The sequence below is a fragment of the Orcinus orca genome, chromosome 11 (assembly GCF_937001465.1).
Source record: "Orcinus orca chromosome 11, mOrcOrc1.1, whole genome shotgun sequence".
NCBI lineage: Eukaryota > Metazoa > Chordata > Mammalia > Artiodactyla > Delphinidae > Orcinus > Orcinus orca.
The window spans coordinates 76,523,731-76,542,036 of record NC_064569.1 but is presented as its reverse complement, the minus strand read 5'-3'; the positions used below and the strand labels follow the sequence as shown (position 1 = coordinate 76,542,036).

The 18,306-nt window shown below is 40.1% G+C and overlaps 1 pseudogene; it reads left to right on the top strand.

Annotated features, from left to right (window-relative positions):
• Window positions 1-17,015: 17,015 nt before the first annotated feature.
• Window positions 17,016-17,828, top strand: LOC101288652 (40S ribosomal protein S6-like; annotated as a pseudogene).
• Window positions 17,829-18,306: the final 478 nt, after the last annotated feature.

Sequence of the window (18,306 nt, the reverse complement as noted above, 5' to 3'; positions counted from 1 at the left end):
ATGTTAGTATTGAGCATCTAATTCTCTCATTCCACTTGGTGAGAAGGCAGAAGAAAGGGCCTTGCCCCTATGTCCCATCATGATCTTTGTATGGCTGTTACAAGTCCACATATGACAGCTAGAGGGGCATTTCCCAGGTCCATTTCTCTGTTTCCTCAGATTAAGAGCCAGAAGAGAAAGCCACAAGACCCATTTGTTTTCAGTCAAATGTGAGTAGAGCAAAGATAAAGTTCTGAGAGTCAGGAAACCCAATTTTTAGGCTGGTTTTGTCCTGGACTAACTCAGCAGCCTTGAACAAAACACTTAATCCTTCTGGAATGCAGTTGCCTCCTCCTTTTAACATGGCAATGGTGACACTTGGCCTCACTCACCTCCAAGAGCTCTTCAGGGGTAGAATATGATAATGGCTGCGAAAGTGCTGTAGGAGATATGAAAAATATAAAGAGCTCTGCTTTCAGTCACAGCCAAAAAAGATGAGAAGTGTTAAAACTCTCATGATTTCCAGGGATAGAATTCCATCTCTAAATAACCTGGTCAAGCAACAGTACTTTATTACAGGTACAGTCTCATAACTGAGGCAAGGTTAGAAGTACAGCTGGACCTTGGGGACAACTGGATTGGGTACTTAGAATCTGTCGGTAGAGTTTTGTCTCCAGCTCTCATCTGCCACTCTACACTTCATTCTTTTATAAGGATTCCTTTGAAAAGGTGTTCAACATGGCCACTTTCAGGTGCCAGGACTCACATCTCACATCTTTACTTCCAAATTAGAGCCAATGGTCTTAATTCCAGCTTGAAAAGTTCTGGGGAACAATTTTGGCTGGTCTGGTTTGGCTTAGAGAGCCACTCCCAGACCAACTACCACGACCAGAAAGACAAATTATCACGACTGGCCAACTTGAATTTGGGCCCATATTCAGGGTGCCAGCCCTGTACCAGTGGTATCTAATGATAAAAGTCAAGGCCAATCATCCAGACACGGCCACAGAGGACAACTCTGTGATTTAGGGTCATTCCTAGAAAAAGGGGTATCATTGGAAGTCAGGCATTCAATCTAATTGCAGGGAGTGAACGGGAGCTGACACAAATGTCTCCATGTTTGGTCTTTTACTGGAGTTGCACTTGTCCAAAAAACACACAGACTGAATGCTGTCTCTGCTCAATACCACACTTGGCTGTGCCACGCTCAGAGGGCTTAAGAACACTGGGGACCTTGTCTGGTTCTGTTAGATCAACGAAGGCTCAACAGCTGAATATTCACATGAGGGGAACAGAGAGAGAGGGGACAAAAACCTGCCAGTATTTCTCTAAGGATTTTGGCTTCATGATGATATAGATGTTGTCATCCTTTCTCCTCCCCCTCCTAAGCATCTCGAGTCATAGTTCAAACCACCAGCTTTGTACTAACTCATTTCCATGACAACAAATTACTAAGTCTCCCTTTTTCCCTTCCTGCATCACTTACACATGATATAGAAGGGGCAGCAAATGTCAGTATATTTTCACACCAAGAAGAGGAACTTGTGTGAACAAGAAAAATGTGCCTCATTAACGATTACCAAACACTAGCAAAAGACAAATATATACATGAAGAAGTTGATCTTTTCACCCCAGAGATACAAATTACATTTAATTCTTCCAAAAAACAGTAAAGCAAATCACTTAAAAATACAACTAATTATAGGCCAAGTCCTTTGGAATTATGATGATTTTTCTTTAATCACAGAGTATCTTTTATAAAGACTTTGTGTTTCAGGTAAAGAGGCTGCACAGGAGAATTTCCCAGAAGACCTCAGTCAACCCAATGTTAGGTGGAGAATTTCCATTTTAAATAAAGTAGAAAGTCTGACTTCTTTTTTAATAAGGAGAACTCCAAAAACACCAACATAGTCTGAATGAGCAACCTTAGCAAAAGGATTTACACTTGATGAGCCACAAATCCTATGGGGAAAAAGAGTAAAAAAGAGGAGAGGGTTTTCTTGGTTTTTGTTTTTGTTTTTTTTTGGTTTGTAATATAATTACTCTTTTGCTTTCCTGATATGATAGCGTGGACCTACATTTGGCCACTTGCTTAAGTCACAAAGTGCTACGGTGGAAGTGAAATCTCTTCACTGAGTTCTGGGTTTATATAAAACACTTGATCACTAAAAGAAAAAGGTTACACATAAAATCAAGTTCATCCTAAAGATAAAAATCAACTGGGTTGTGAACTTTGTAACGCTCAAGACTACTCACCATTCTAGTGGGTTGAATACTGTCCCCCTCCAAAAACAAGGTATGTCCATGTCCTAATTCCCCAAACCTATGATGTGACCTTATTTGGAAAAAGGATTTTGAAGATATGATTAATTTAAGGATATTGGATGAGGAGATTGTCCTGGATTATCCTGTGGGCCCTATGACCTATCCAATGACATGTGTCTTTATAAGAGACACAGAAGAAAGAAGAGGAGGAGGCAATATGACCATGGAGGCAGAGGCTGAGTGGTGTGGCCACACATCAAGGAATGCTTACCTTCTTTGATGAAAGAAAAAGAAAAATTCCCGTTATCAGTTAACTGGAAATAAGGGAGCAATTTACTTAGCAAACTAATGAGTTCACCCTGCTTGAAAGGATTCAAGCAGAAGAGGGGATTATGGCTGCCGTAGAATAAATTCTTACCTTTGGGAGGCAAGTTGAACTAACCAAACTGTAGATACCCTCCCAACTTTAAGATTCTATCATTCTATAATTCAACATGGCCTAGGGGATGCTTGCTTAGTGTCATCATATCCCACTTCTCCCATTTCTTGGGGTAACCGGCCCAAATATGACATCAGCTGAGAAGGTCACTGAGGGAAGGGGAGATAGAACAGAAGAATTTATGAGAAATATACCAGAACACCAAGCCAAAATTTGATTACTACATCAATGTGACAGTCCTGAGATAGCAATTGTCCAACAAGTAGGAAGTTAAAATAATCTTCAGATAAAGATAAGCAATGAAACTGACCAAAGGACAAGTTAACATGAAACTTACAGAGAAACTGAAAAAAAAAAAAAATTCTTGAAATAGGCCATAGCATTTTGACAAATGAATGGGAAGGGCAGCCAGGAGTCTTAGAATGGTCCAGTCAAGGAATGACTAAAGCATGAGCCAGAACCTTGGCGGCTGCTGTGGTCAAGTATCTCTGAATACTGCAAAGGTTACAGAAATGATCATGGCAAGATTTCATGAACGCAGCAATTAGAGCTGAGAATAGATCAACCCAAATTGGGGGTGGGGGGAGAGTGAGCAAACTCAACTCCCTCCAGAAAATAGGAAGATGCTGACTGCCAGGATATCTCTAGCAAAACCCCAAAGACTAAACCATAGAAACTGAGCCAATAGCCTAGCGATCATCAGCAGAGGCCATTGACTAGAACAGGGGTGGGGGGGGTGGGGAATCATAACCCAATTCCACTGTTCAAATTCCTGGGAGAGGGAACATCTACTATGTCATCCACAAAAAAGACCAAAAGAAAGTAACTACTGTGGATACTTTACAAGTGGAACTCCTCAAATGGAAATAGAACGAGCTAAAAGGGCTGAGGTAGGTAAAAAACGTAACTTGGTGTGGGTATGCCTTCCCTTGGCTCCCTTGGAGGGTGCTTTCACCACTGTTTAGAACCCAAATTCCCTTTCAGATAAGATGTTGTATAGTCAGTCTCCAATTGTGATCATAGTATGATTACACAGAAAGAGCTAGAATATTTAAGGTTTATGAAAACTTTGGAGTTGGCTTAATATTGAATAAGACTCAGGAGGTTCTAAATAATGTCCTTGCAGCTGAGATATCTGGAGCCTCGTGATCCATTTGGGGTTTTTCCAATGCTACAAACTGATATTGTACGTACCAAGAGGCTGAGAAACCTTCGGACAATAAGATCACCAGGTGAGACCTGCCCAACATTAACAGACATCTCCAAATTGGGGCAGAGGTCACGTTTTCATCTGTGCTGAGACCATCACCACTCACAATGGCCTCACCGCTTACTATGGTGTGTAAGTGATTAAGACGACGATAAGGAGGCCAAGTTGAGGAGACAAGTATGAGAAGACATCTAAGTGAGGCAAAGAGGCTTAACCTGTAAAAACTGTTTTGAGAGTTTATACCTTTAACTTGAGTTTGTGATGTCACATGGTCTACTATGACATAGCCTCTATGGTCTAAGTCATAAATCACGTGTACTTGCAGGTCATATGGAACAATGCCACCATTATGGACTCAGTGAAGTCCTCTAAGATTCTCTAGCCAGGCTGTATCCATCTTATCTCTCTTATGCTAGGAAGGCCATGAATCCCAAGGGGAGGGTCCTTGGTAATATTAATGAAGACCCCAGAAGGGGACCTTCAACATGGCAGAGGAGTAAGGCATGAAGATCACCTTCCTCCCCTCAAATACATCAATAATACATCTACATGTGGAACAACTCCTACAGAACACCTACTGAACCCTGGCAGAAGATCTCAGACTTCCCAAAAGGCAAGAAACTCCCCACGTCCCTGGGTAGGGCAAAAGAAAAAAGAAAAGAACAGACACAAAAGAATAGGGATGGGACCTGCATCTCTAGGAGGGAGCTGTGAAGGAGGAAAACTTTGCACACAGTAGGAAGCCCCTTCACTGGCAGAGACCGGGGGTGGGCAGGGGGGAAGCTTCAGAGCCATGGAGGAGAGTGCAGCAATAGGGCAAGGTGGAGAGATTCCCGCACAGAGGATCGGTGCCAACCAGCACTACCAGACAGAGAGTCTTATCTGCTCACCTGTCAGGGCGGGTGGGGGCTGGGAGCTGAGGTTCGGGTTTCGGAGGTCAGATCCCAGGGAGAGGACTGGGGTTGGCTGCATGAAAACAGCCTGAAGGGGGCTAGTGTGGCACAGCTAGCCAGGAGGGAGTCCGAGAAAAGGTCTGGACCTGCCTAAGAGGCAAGAGACCATTGTTTCGGGGTGCGCGAGGAGAGGGGATTCAGAGCACCACCTACACGAGCTTCAGAGACGGGTGCAAGCTGTGGCTATCAGCTAGGACCTCACTATCCACAGCTCATCCCTCCCACCCCAGGAGCCTGTGCAGCCTGCCACTGCCAGGGTCCCATGATCCAGGGACAACTTCCCTGGGAGAACACACGGTGTGCCCCAGGCTGTTGCAACGTTGTGCGGGCCTCTGCCGCTGCAGGCTCACCCCGCGTTGCAATTATAACCACCGTATCCCTCCCTCCCTCTGGCCTAAATGAGCAAGAGCACCCTAATAAGCCGCTGCTTTAACCCCCTCCTGTCTGGGCAGGGAACAGATGCCTGAGGGCGACCTAAACGCAGAAGTGGGGCTAAAACCAAAGCTGAATCCCAGGAGCTGTGCGAACACAGAAGAGAAAGGGAAATTTCTCTGTGCAGCCTCAGAAGCATAGGATTAAATCCACACAACCAACCTGATGTACCCTGCATCTGTGGAATACCTGAATAGACAACAAATCAACCCAAAATTGAGGTGGTGGACTTTGGGAGCAACTTTAGATGTGGGGTTTGCAGTTTGCGACTGATTTGTTTCTGATTTTTATGTTTATCATAGTTTAGTGTTTAGTGTTTGTTATCATTAGTGGATTTGTTTATTGGTTTGGTTGCACTCTTCTTTTTTATTATTATTCATTTTTTTATTTTAATATTAAAATTTTTTTGTATTTATTATTTTTAAATTTTTATTTATTTTTCCTTTCTTTTTTTCTCCTTGTTCTTCTGAGCCATGTGGCTGACAGGACCTTGGTGCTCCGGCCTGGTGTCAGGCCTGAGACTCTGAGGTGGGAAAGCCGAGTTCAGGACACTGAACCACCAAAGACCTTGTGGCCCCACGTAATATCAATTGGCGAGAGCTCTCCCAGAGATCTCCGTCTCAACGTTAAGACCCAACTCCACCCAACGGCCAGCAAACTCCAGTGCTGGATGTCCTATGCCAAACAGCTAGCAAGACAGGAACACAACCCCACCCAATAGCAGACAGGCTGCCTAAAATCACACTAAGTTCACAGACAGCCAAAATACACCACCAGATGTGGTGGCCCTGCCCACCAGAAAGACAAGATCCAGCCCCACTCACCAGAACACAGGCACCAGACCCCTCCACAAGGAAGCCTACACAAGCCACTGAACCAACCTCACTCACTGGGGGCAGACACCAAAAACGGGAACTACTAACCTAGAGCCTGCAAAAGGAGAAACCAAACACAGTAAGTTAAACAAAATGAGAAGACAGAGAAATATGCAGCAGATGAAGGAGCAAGGTAAAAACGCACCAGACCAAACAAATGAAGAGGATATAGGCAGTCGACCTGAAATAGAATTCAGACTAATAATAGTAAAGATGATCCAAAATATTGGAAAGAGAATGGAGAAAATACAAGAAACATTTAACAAGGACCTAGAAGAACTAAAGAGCAAACAAACAGTGATGAACAGCACAATAAATGAAATTAAAAATTCTCTAGAAGGAATCAATAGCAGAATAACTGAGGCAGAAAAACGAATAAGTGACCTGGAAGATAAGATAGTGGAAATAACTACCGCAGAGCAGAATAAAGAAAAAATGAAAAGAATTAACAACAGTCTCAGAGACCTCTGGGACAACATTAAATGCACCAACATTCGAATTACAGGGATCCCAGAAGAAGAACAGAAAAAGAAAGGGTCTGAGAAAATATGTGAAGAGATTATAGTTGAAAACTTCCCTAACATGGGAAAGGAAATAGTCAATCAAGTCCAGGAAGCACAGAGAGTCCCATACAAGATAAATCCAAGGAGAAACACACCAAGACACATACGAATCAAACTATGAAAAATTAAATACAAAGAAGAAATATTAAAAGCAGCAAGGAAAAAGCAACAAATAACATACAAGGGAATCCTCATAAGGTTAACAGCTGATCGTTCAGCAGAAACTGTGCAAGCCAGAAGGGAGTGGCAGGACATATTTAAAGTGATGAAAGGGAAAGACCTACAACCAAGATTACTCTACTCAGCAAGGATCTCATTCAGATCTGATGGAGAAATTACAACTGTTAGAGACAAGAAAAAGTTAAGAGAAATCAGCACCACCAAATCAGCTTTACAACAAATACTAAAGGAACTTTTCTAGGCAGGAAACACAAGAGAAGGAAAAGACCTACAAAAACACACCCAAGAGAGGAACCAAGACGGTGGAGTAGAAGGACGTGCTCTCACTCCCTCTTGTGAGAACACCAGAATCACAACTAGCTGCTGGACAATCACCAACAGGAAGACACTGGAACTCACCAAAAAAGATACCCCAAATCCAAAGACAAAGGAGAAGCCACAGTGAGACGGTACGAGGGGCGCAATCACAATAAAATCAAATCCCATAACTGGTGGGTGGGTGACTCACAGACTGGCAAACACTTATACCACAGAAGTCCACCCACTGGAGTGAAGGTTCTGAGCCCCACTTCAGGGTCCCCAAACTGGTGATCCGGCAAGGAGAGGAGGAATTCCTAGAGAATCAGACTTTGAAGCCTAGTGGGAATTGATTGCAGGACTTCAAAAGGACTGGGGGAAAGACAGACTCCACTCTTGGAGGGCACACACAAAGTAGTCTGTGCATCGGGACCCGGGGGAAGGAGCAGTGACCCCAGGGGAGATGGAACCAGGCCTACCTGCTAGTGTTGGAGGGTCTCCTGCAGAGGCGGGTGGTGGCTCTTTTTCACTGTGGGGATGAGGGCACTGGCAGCGGAGCTTCTGGGAAGTGCTTCTTGGCGTGAGACTTCCCAGAGTCTGTCATTGGCCCCACCAAAGAGCCCAGGTAGGCTCCAGTGTTGGGTTGCCTCAGGCCAAACAACCAACAGGGAGGGAACACAGCCCCACACATCAACAGTCAAGTGGTTTAAAGTTTTACTGAGCTCTGCCCACCAGAGCAGCAGTCAGGTCTTCCCACCACCAGTCCCTCCCATCAAGCCTCTTAGATAACCTCATCCACCAGAGGGCAGACAGTAGAAGCAAGAAGAACTACAATCCTGCAGCCTGTGGAAAAAAAACCACATTCACAGAAAGATAGACAAGATGAAAAGGCAGCGGGCTAGATATCAGATGAAGGAACAAGATAAAACCCCAGAAAAACAACCAAGTGAAGTGGAGAGAGGCAACCTTCCAGAAAAAGAATTCAGAATAATGATAGTGAAGATGATCCAGGACCTTGGAAAAAGAATGGAGGCAAAGATCGAGAAGATGCAAGAAACGTTTAACAAAGACCTAGAAGAATTAAAGAACAAACAAACAGAGATGAACAATACAATAACTGAAATGAAAACTACACTAGAAGGAATCAATAGCAGAATAACTGAGGCAGAATAACAGATAAGTGACCTGGAAGACAGAATGGTAGAATTCACTGCTGTGGAACAGACTAAAGAAAAAAGAATGAAAAGAAATGAAGACAGCCTAAGAGACCTCTGGGAAAACATTAAATGCAACAACATTCACATTATAGGCGTCCCAGAAGGAGAAGAGAGAGAGAAAGGACCCGAGAAAACATTTGAAGAGATTATAGTCGAAAACTTCCCTAACATGGGAAAGGAAATAGCCACCCAAGTCCAGGAAGCGCAGAGAGTCCCATACAGGATAAACCCAAGGAGAAACACGCCGAGACACATAGTAATCAAATTGGCAAAAATTAAGGACAAATTATTGAAAGCAGCAAGAGAAAAATGACAACATACAAGAGAACTCCCATAAGATTAACAGCTGATTTCTCAGCACAAACTCTACAAGCCAGAATAGAGTGGCATGATATACTTAAAGTGATGAAAGGGAAGAACCTATAACCAAGATTACTCTACCCGGCAAGGATCTCATTCAGATTTGATGGAGAAATCAAAAGCTATACAGACAAGCAAAAGCTAAGAGAATTCAGCACCACAAAACCAGCTCTACAACAAATGCTAAAGGAACTTCTCTAAGTGGGAAACACAAGAGCAAACGAACACCTATGAAAACAAACCCAAAACAATTAAGAAAATGGTCATAGGAACATACATATCAATAATTACCTTAAACGTGAATGGATTAAATGCTCCAACCAAAAGACACAGGCTTGCGGAATGGATACAAAAATCAAGACCCATATATATGCTGTCTACAAGAGACCCAATTAAGACCTAGGGACACATACAGACTGAAAGTGAGGGGATGGAAAAAGATATTCCATACAAATGGAAATCAAAAGAAAGCTGGAGTAGCTATACTCGTATCAGATAAAATAGACTTGAAAATAAAGAATGTTACAAGAGACAAGGAAGGACACTACCTAATGATCAAGGGATCAATTCAAGAAGAAGATATAACAATTATAAATATATATGCACCCAACATAGGAGCACCTTAATACATAAGGCAACAGCTAACAGCTATAAAAGAGGAAATGGACAGTAACAGAATAGTAGTGGGGGACTTCAACACCCCACTTACACCAATGGACAGATCATCCAAACAGAAAATTAATAAGGAAACACAAGCTTTAAATGACACAAAAGACCAGATAGATTTAATTGATATTTACAGGACATTCCATCCAAAAACAGCAGATTACACTTTCTTCTCAAGTGTGCATGGAACATTCTCCAGGACAGATCACATCTTGGGTTACAAATCAAGCTTGAGTAAATTTAAGAAAACTGAAATCTTACCAAGCATCTTTTCTGACCACAACGCTATGAGATTAGAAATCAATTACAGGGAAAAAAACGAAAAAAACACAAACACATGGAGGCTAAACAATACGTTACTAAATAACCAGGAGATCACTGAAGAAATCAAAGAGGAAATCAAGAAATACCTAGAGACAAATGACAATGAAAACACAATGATCCAAAGCCTATGGGTTGCAACAAAAGCAGTTCTAAGGGGGAAGATTATAGCTATACAAGGCTACCTCAAGAAAGAAAAAAAATCTCAAGTAAACAATCTAACCTTACACTTAAAGGAACTAGAGAAAGAAGAACAAACAAAACCCAAAGTTAGCAGTAGGAAAGAAATCATAAAGATCAGAGCAGAAATAAATGAAATAGGAACAAAGAAAACAATAGCAAAGATCAATAAAACTAAAAGCTGGTTCTTTGAGAAGATAAACAAAATTGATAAACCATTAGCCAGACTCATCAAGAAAAAGAGGGAGAGGACTCATATCAATAAAATTAGAAATGAAAAAGGAGAAGTTACAACAGACACCACAGAAATACAAAGCATCCTAAGAGACTACTACAAGCAACTCTATGCCAATAAAATGGACAACCTGGAAGAAATGGACAAATTCTTAGAAAGGTATAAACTTCCAAGACTGAACCAGGAAGAAACAGAAAACATGAACAGACCAATCGCAAGTAATGAAACTGAAACTGTGTTAAAAAATCTCCCAACAAACAAAACTCCAGGACCAGATGGCTTCACAGGTGAATTGTATCAAATATTTAGAGAAGAGCTAACACCCATCCCTCTCAAACTCTTCCAAAAAATTGCAGAGGAAGGAACACTCCCAAACTCATTCTATGAGGCCACCATCACCCTGATACCAAAACCAGACAAAGATACTACAAAAAATGAAAATTACAGACCAATATCACTGATGAATATAGATGTAAAAATCCTCAACAAAATACTAGCAAACAGAATCCAACAACACATTAAAAGGATCATATACCACAATCAAGTGGGATTTATCCCAGGGATGCAAGGATTCTTCAAAATATGCAAATCAATCAATGTGATACAACATATTAACAAATTGAAGAATAAAAACCATATGATCATCTCAATAGATGCAGAAAAAGCTTTTGACAAAATTCAACACCCATTTATGATAAAAAACTCTCCAGAAAGCGGGCATAGAGGGAAACTACCTCAACATAATAAAGGCCATATACGACAAACCCACAGCAAACATCATTCTCAAAGGTGAAAAACTGAAAGCATTTTCTCTGAGATCAGGAATGAGACAAGGATGATCACTCTCATCACTATTATTCAACATAGTTTTGGAACTCCTAGCCACAGCAATGAGAGAAGAAAAAGAAATAAAAGTAATACAAATTGGAAAAGAAGAAGTAAAACTGTCACTGTTTGCAGATGACATGATACTATATACAGAGAATCCTAAAAATGCCACCAGAAAACTACTAGAGTTAATCAATGAATTTGGTAAAGTAGCAGGATACAAAATTAATGCACAGAAATCTCTTGCATTCCTATACACTAATGATGAAAAATCTGAAAGAGAAATTAAGGAAACACTCCCATTTACCACTGCAACAAAAAGAATAAAATACCTAGGAATAAACCTACCTAAGGAGACAAAAGACCTGTATGCAGAAAACTATAAGACACTGATGAAAGAAATTAAAGATGATACCAACAGATGGGAAGATATACCATGTTCTTGGATTGGAAGAATCAATATTGTGGAAATGACTATACTACCCAATTCAATCTACAGATTCAATGCAATCCCTATCAACCTACCAATGGCATTTTTTATGGAACTAGAACAAATCATATTAAAATTTGTATGGAGACACAAAAGACCCCGAAGAGCCAAAGCAGTCTTGAGGGAAAAAAACAGAGCAGGAGGAATCAGACTCCTTGACTTCAGACTATACTACAAAGCTACAGTAATCAAGACAATATTGTACTGGCACAAACACAGAAACATAGATCAATGGAACAAGATAGAAAGCCCAGAGATAAACCCACACACCTATGGTCAACTAATCTACGACAAAGGAGGCAAGGATATACAATGGAGAAAAGACAGTCTCTTCAATAAGTGGTGCTGGGAAAACTGGACAACTACATGTAAAAGCATGAAATTAGAACACTCTCTAACACCATACATAGAAATAAACTCAAAATGGGTTCGAGATCTAAATGTAAGACCAGACGCTATAAAACTCTTAGAGGAAAACATAGGAAGAACACTCTTTAACATAAATCACAGCAAGATCCTTTATGACCACCTCCTAGAGAAATGGAAATAAAAACAAAAATAAACAAATGGGACATAATGAAACTTAAAAGCTTTTGCACAGCAAAGGAAACCATAAACAAGACAAAAAGACAACCCTCAGAATGGGAGAAAATATTTGCAAATGAATCAACGGACAAAGGATTAATCTCCCAAATATATAAACAGCTCATGAAGCTCAATATTAAAGAAACACACAACCTAATCCAAAAATGGACAGAAGACCTAAATAGACATTTCTCCAAAGAAGACATACAGATGGCCAGGAAGCACATGAATAGCAGCTCAACATCACTAATTATTAGAGAAATGCAAATCAGAACTACAATGAGGTATCATCCCACACCAGTTAGAATGGGCATCATCAGAAAATCTACAAACAACAAATGCTGGAGATGGTGCGTTGAAAAGGGAACCCTCCTGCACTGTTGGTGGGAATGTAAATTGATACAGCCACTATGGAGAACACTATGGAGGTTCCTTTAAAAAACTACAAATAGAATTACCATATGATCCAGCAATCCCACTACTGGGCATATACCCAGAGAAAACCATAATTCAAAAAGACACATGCACCCCAATGTTCATTGCACCACTATTTACAATAGCCAGGTCATGGAAGCAACCTAAATGCCCATCGACAGACGAATGAATAAAGAAGATGTGGTACATATATACAATGGAATATTACTCAGCCATAAAAAGGAACGAAATTGAGTCATTTGTTGAGACATGGATGGATCCAGAGACTGTCATACAGAGCGAAGTAAGTCAGAAGGAGAAAACAAATATCGTATATTAACGCATGTATGTGGAACCTAGAAAAATGGTACAGATGAACCGATTTGCAGGGCAGATGTTGAGACACAGATGTAGAGGACAAACGTATGGACACCAAGGGGGGAAAACTGCAGTGGGGTGGGGATGCTGGTGTGCTGAAATGGGCGATTGGGATTGACATGTATACACTGATGTGTATAAAATTGATGACTAATAAGAGCCTGCCATAAAAAAAAAAAAACAACTAATACTAAAGTTTCTTTGGGTTATTTGTATGGAAATATGTTAATATAAATGTTTCAGACATTACATGAAATTTCTAAAAATCTTATGTTCTAGTATAATGTTGTAAGTCATAATTCTAGTTACTACTTTAAAATGCATATCTCAGAAATAACTAAATTTCCTTGTCAATTGCATTATTATGAACTTTCATCAAATCTTTAACCAGGGTCATTTTTAAGTCTTTTATCATTTACAGACAGTTCTGGGTGTACTCTGATACTTTTGCAAATATGTTCCTATAGAAGGGTTTCATCCTCAAGTAATTCACGGAAAAGACTCTGACAAGTACAAGTTTCTGGGTACTGACTATACTGCTGAACTGAATGAATAAGCATTTTCAGAACTCTAACGGAAAACTGATGAATTCATAAAAGTGCTAACAAAAGATCAAGATGAAAAAAAATTAATTACATGAGACTGAGTGAACTGATGAGGATGATTATAATTTTTGTGACTTTCTGTTTCAATAAAAAAAAAAATCCCACAAGAACTAAGAGGCAAAAAATATACCAATCAATTTTCACTGCAAAGTAAAGGAGCTGTTTCAGTGGAGGATTACTGGACTGAATGTCAATATTATGACATAGTATGAGTGTGTTTCATGTTTGGTAATTGCAATCATTGTTGGTTTTGTTGTGGTCATCCATTTACAATGCTTGGTGTCAGTTATCTCTTGTACAAATAAAATACAGTGTGTGTGTGAAAAAAAAGAAAATGTGATTGACATTAAACTTATAGGCTTTAATTTGGGTTTTTCAGGATTATTTATTGGGTGTTAGAATTTTGATTTCAAGATGAAATAATTGAGGGATGCACATTCTGTACCTGTGATTTTAAACTGATAACTAAGATAAGCGAAGTTGTTTGTATACAATATTTAGTTAAATATTTGATACTTTAATACTCTAGAAATTTAGACTTCTTACGTTTATAAGCAGTGGTTAAAGAAGTGGTTAAGAAGTTGTTGCTTATTAAATTTGTAAATCTTTCTTGTTAAGTGTTTGAAATGCTTGAGGGATTTCGATGTGTTAAAATTTGTAATTGTAATTTAAAATGTCTAAGGAAGTTGAATTAATCAGGTTATAAATGGTGCCAAATGTATAGGGGAAATTAATCTGTGAAACTCACAACTCAACTGAGCATTGATCAAAGAACAAGGAAGAACTGCATGTTTTTTAACAAAAATATTAGATTTATATGTGCATTTATTAAATAGAATTTCTCTTTGAAGGTTTAAGAGCTAATTTAAATTGTAATTTTAATAAATTGAATGCAAATTAAAAAACAACCAAAACAAATTGAAAACAATTAAGAAAATGGTAATAGGAAAATACATATCGATAATTACCTTAAATGTAAATGGATTAAATGCTCCAACCAAAAGACACAGGCTTGCGAAATGGATACTAAAACAAGACCCATATATATGCTGTCTACAAGAGACCCACTTCAGATCTAGGGACACATACAGACTGACAGTGAGGGGATGGAAAAAGGTATTCCATGCAAATGGAAATCAAAAGAAAGCTGGAGTAGCAATTCTCATATCAGACAAAATAGACTATAAAATAAAGACTATTACAAGAGACAAAGAAGGAACTACATAATGATCAAGGGATCAATCCAAGAAGAAGATATAACAATTGTAAATATATATGCACCCAACCTAGAAGCACCTCAATACATAAGGCAAATGCTAACAACCATAAAAGGGGAAATCAACAGTAACACAACAAAGGGACTTTAGCACCCCACTTTCACCAATGGACAGATCATCCAAAATGAAAATAAATAAGGAAACACAAGCTTTAGATGACACATTAAACAAGATGGACTTCACTGATATTTATAGGACATTCCATCCAAAAAAACCAGAATACACTTTCTTCTCAAGTGTTCATGGAATATTCTCCAGGATAGACCATATCCTGGGTCACAAATCAAGCCTTGGTAAATTTAAGAAAACTGAAATTGTATCAAGTATCTTTTCTGACCACACACTATGAGACTAGATATCAATTAGAGGAAAGAGAACTGTGAAAAACCAAACACATGGAAGCTAAACAATGCACTACTAAATAACCAAGAGATCACTGAAGAAATCAGAAAATACCTAGAAACAAGTGACAATGAAAACATGATAACCCAAAACCTATGGGATGCAGCAAAAGCAGTTCTAAGAGGGAAGTTTATAGCAATACAACCCTACTTCAAGAAATAAGAAAAATCTCAAATAAACAACCTAACATTACACCTAAAGCAATTAGAGAAAAAGAAGAAAAAAAACCCCCAAAGTTAGCAGAAGGAAAGAAATCATAAAGATCAGATCAGAAATAAATGAAGAAGAAATGAAGGAAACGACAGCAAAGATCAGTAAAACTAAAAGCTGGTTCTCTGAGAAGATAAACAAAATTGATAAACCATTAGCCAGACTCATCAAGAAAAAAAGGGAGATGACTCAAATCAACAGAATTAGAAATGAAAAAGAAGTAACAACTGAGAGTGCAGAAATACAAAGGATCATGAGAGATTACTACAAGCAACTATATGCAAATAAAATGGACAGTCTGGAAGAAATGGACAAATTCTTAGAAAAGCACAACCTTCTGAGACTGAACCAGAAATATATATATATATATATATATTTTTTTTTTGCTGTACATGGGCCTCTCACTATTGTGGCCTCTCCCGTTGTGGAGCACAGGCTCCCGACGTGCAGGCTCAGCAGCCATGGCTCATGGGCCCAGCCGCTCAGCGGCATGTGTGATCTTCCCGGACTGGGGCACGAACCCGTGTCCCCTGCATTGGCAGGCAGACTCTCAACCACTGTACCACCAGGGAAGCCCAGGAAGAAATATAAAATATGAACAGACCAATCACAAGTAATGAAACTGAAACTGTGATTAAAAATCTTCCAACAAACAAAAGCCCAGGACCAGATGGCTTCACAGGTGAATTCTATCAAACATTTAGAGAAGAGCTAACACCTATCCTTCTCAAACTCTTCCAAAATATAGCAGAGGGAGGAACACTCCCAAACTCATTCTACGAGGCCACCATCACCCTGATACCAAAACCAGACAAAGATGTCACAAAGAGAGAAAACTACAGGCCAATATCACTGATGAACATAGAGGCAAAGCTCCTCAACAAAATACTAGCAAACAGAATCCAATAGCACATTAAAAGAATCATACACAATGATCAAGTGGGGTTTATCCCAAGAATGCAAGGATTCGTCAATATACGCAAATCAATCAATGTAATACACCATATTAACAAATTGAAGGATAAAAACCATATGATCATCTTAATAGATGCAGAAAAAGCTTTCAACAAAATTCAACACCGATTTATGATAAAAACCCTGCAGAAAGTAGGCATAGAGGGAACCTACCTCAACATAATAAAGGCCATATATGACAAACCCACAGCCAACACCATTCTCAATGGTGAAAAACTGAAACCATTTCCTCTAAGATCAGGAACAAGACAAAGCTGCCCACTCTCACCACTGTTATTCAACATAGTTTTGTAAGTCCTAGCCACAACAATCACAGAAGAAAAAGAAATAAAAGGAATACAAATTGGAAAAGAAATAAAACTGCCACTGTTTGCAGATGACATGACACTATGATACTAGTTACTAGTTACTATGATACTATGATACTAGATGACATGATACTATGCATAGGAGATCCTAAAGATGTGGGAAACCAATCTGATACTTATTTTTCTGAAACCAATCTGATACCTGTTTTCTATCATAGCTGGAACTGGAAGTTGTATCCATTAAGTTTTTGCTCTGCTGTAGGACCCTAAGAATCTAAGTTCCTAGGGGAGGAAGGGCTAGGAGGACAAGAGGAGGAAGAAGCCTCTAACGTTTAGGCTCCAAAATTCCCATACGTTGTTCCCATAAGAGCAACAATCAGGGGGTCTCTTTTTCGTGGTGCCTCGGTGGCAGTTGGCCACTTCAGAATGAAGCTGAACATCTCTTTCCTGGCCACTGGCTGCCAGAAACTCATTGAAGTGGACGATGAACGAAAACTTCGTACCTTTTATGAGAAGCGTATGGCCACAGAAGTTGCTGCTGATGTTCTGGGTGAAGAACGGAAGGGTTATGTGGTCCGAATCAGTGGTGGGAATGACAAACAGGGTTTCCCCATGAAGCAGGGTGTCCTGACCCATGGCCAAGTCCTCCTGCTACTGAGTAAGGGGCATTCCTCTTACAGACCAAGGAGGACTGGAGAAAGAAAGCACAAATCTGTATGGTGTTGCATTGTGGATGCCAATCTGAGCATTCTCAATTTGGTCACTGTAAAAAAAGGGGAGAAAGATATTCCTGGACTCACTGATACTACTGTGCCTCGTCGCCTGGGGCCCAAAAAGCTAGCAGAATCCACAAACTTTTCAATCTCTCTAAAGAAAATGATGTCCACCAGTGTGTTTTGAGAAAGCCCCTAAACAAAGAAGGTAAGAAACCTAGGACCAAAGCACCCAAGATTCAGCATCTTGTTACTCCACGTGTTCTGCAACACAAACTTTGGCATATTGCTTTGAAGAAACAGCGTACTAAGAAAAATAAGGAAGAGGCTTCAGAATATGCTAATCTTTTGGCCAAGAGAATGAAGAAGGCCAAATAGAAAGGCCAGGAACAGAATGCCAAGAGACAGAGGCTGTCCTCTCTGAGAGCTTCTCCTTCTGAGTCCAGTCAAAAATGAGATATTCTAAGAGTAACAAATAAATAAGATCAGACATCACACACACACACACACAAAAAGAGCAACAATCAGGTTCTAGAAAAAGTTTCACTTTGCATGTGAATACCACTTTACCATAAAAAGTCAAGAAAATAATATCTATTTCAAATGGGAGGACGGTTTGTTGATGGATAATATGAAGGAGGTAGAGAGCACCTTAAGCTTACTTTGACACATGACTACTAAACACCTGTTTTTCAACAGTATTGTAGGCTGGAAGTTGAAGTGAAATTTCAATTGATTAAAGAAAATGAAGCGGGGGCTTCCCTGGTGGCGCAGTGGTTGAGAGTCCGCCTGCCGATGCAGGGGACGCGGAGTTTGTGCCCCAGTCCGGGAAGATCCCACATGCCGTGGAGCGGCTGAGCCTGTGAGCCATGGCCGCTGAGCCTGCACTTCCGGAGCCTGTGCTCCGCAATGGGAGAGGCCACAACAGTGAGAGGCCCGCGTACCGCAA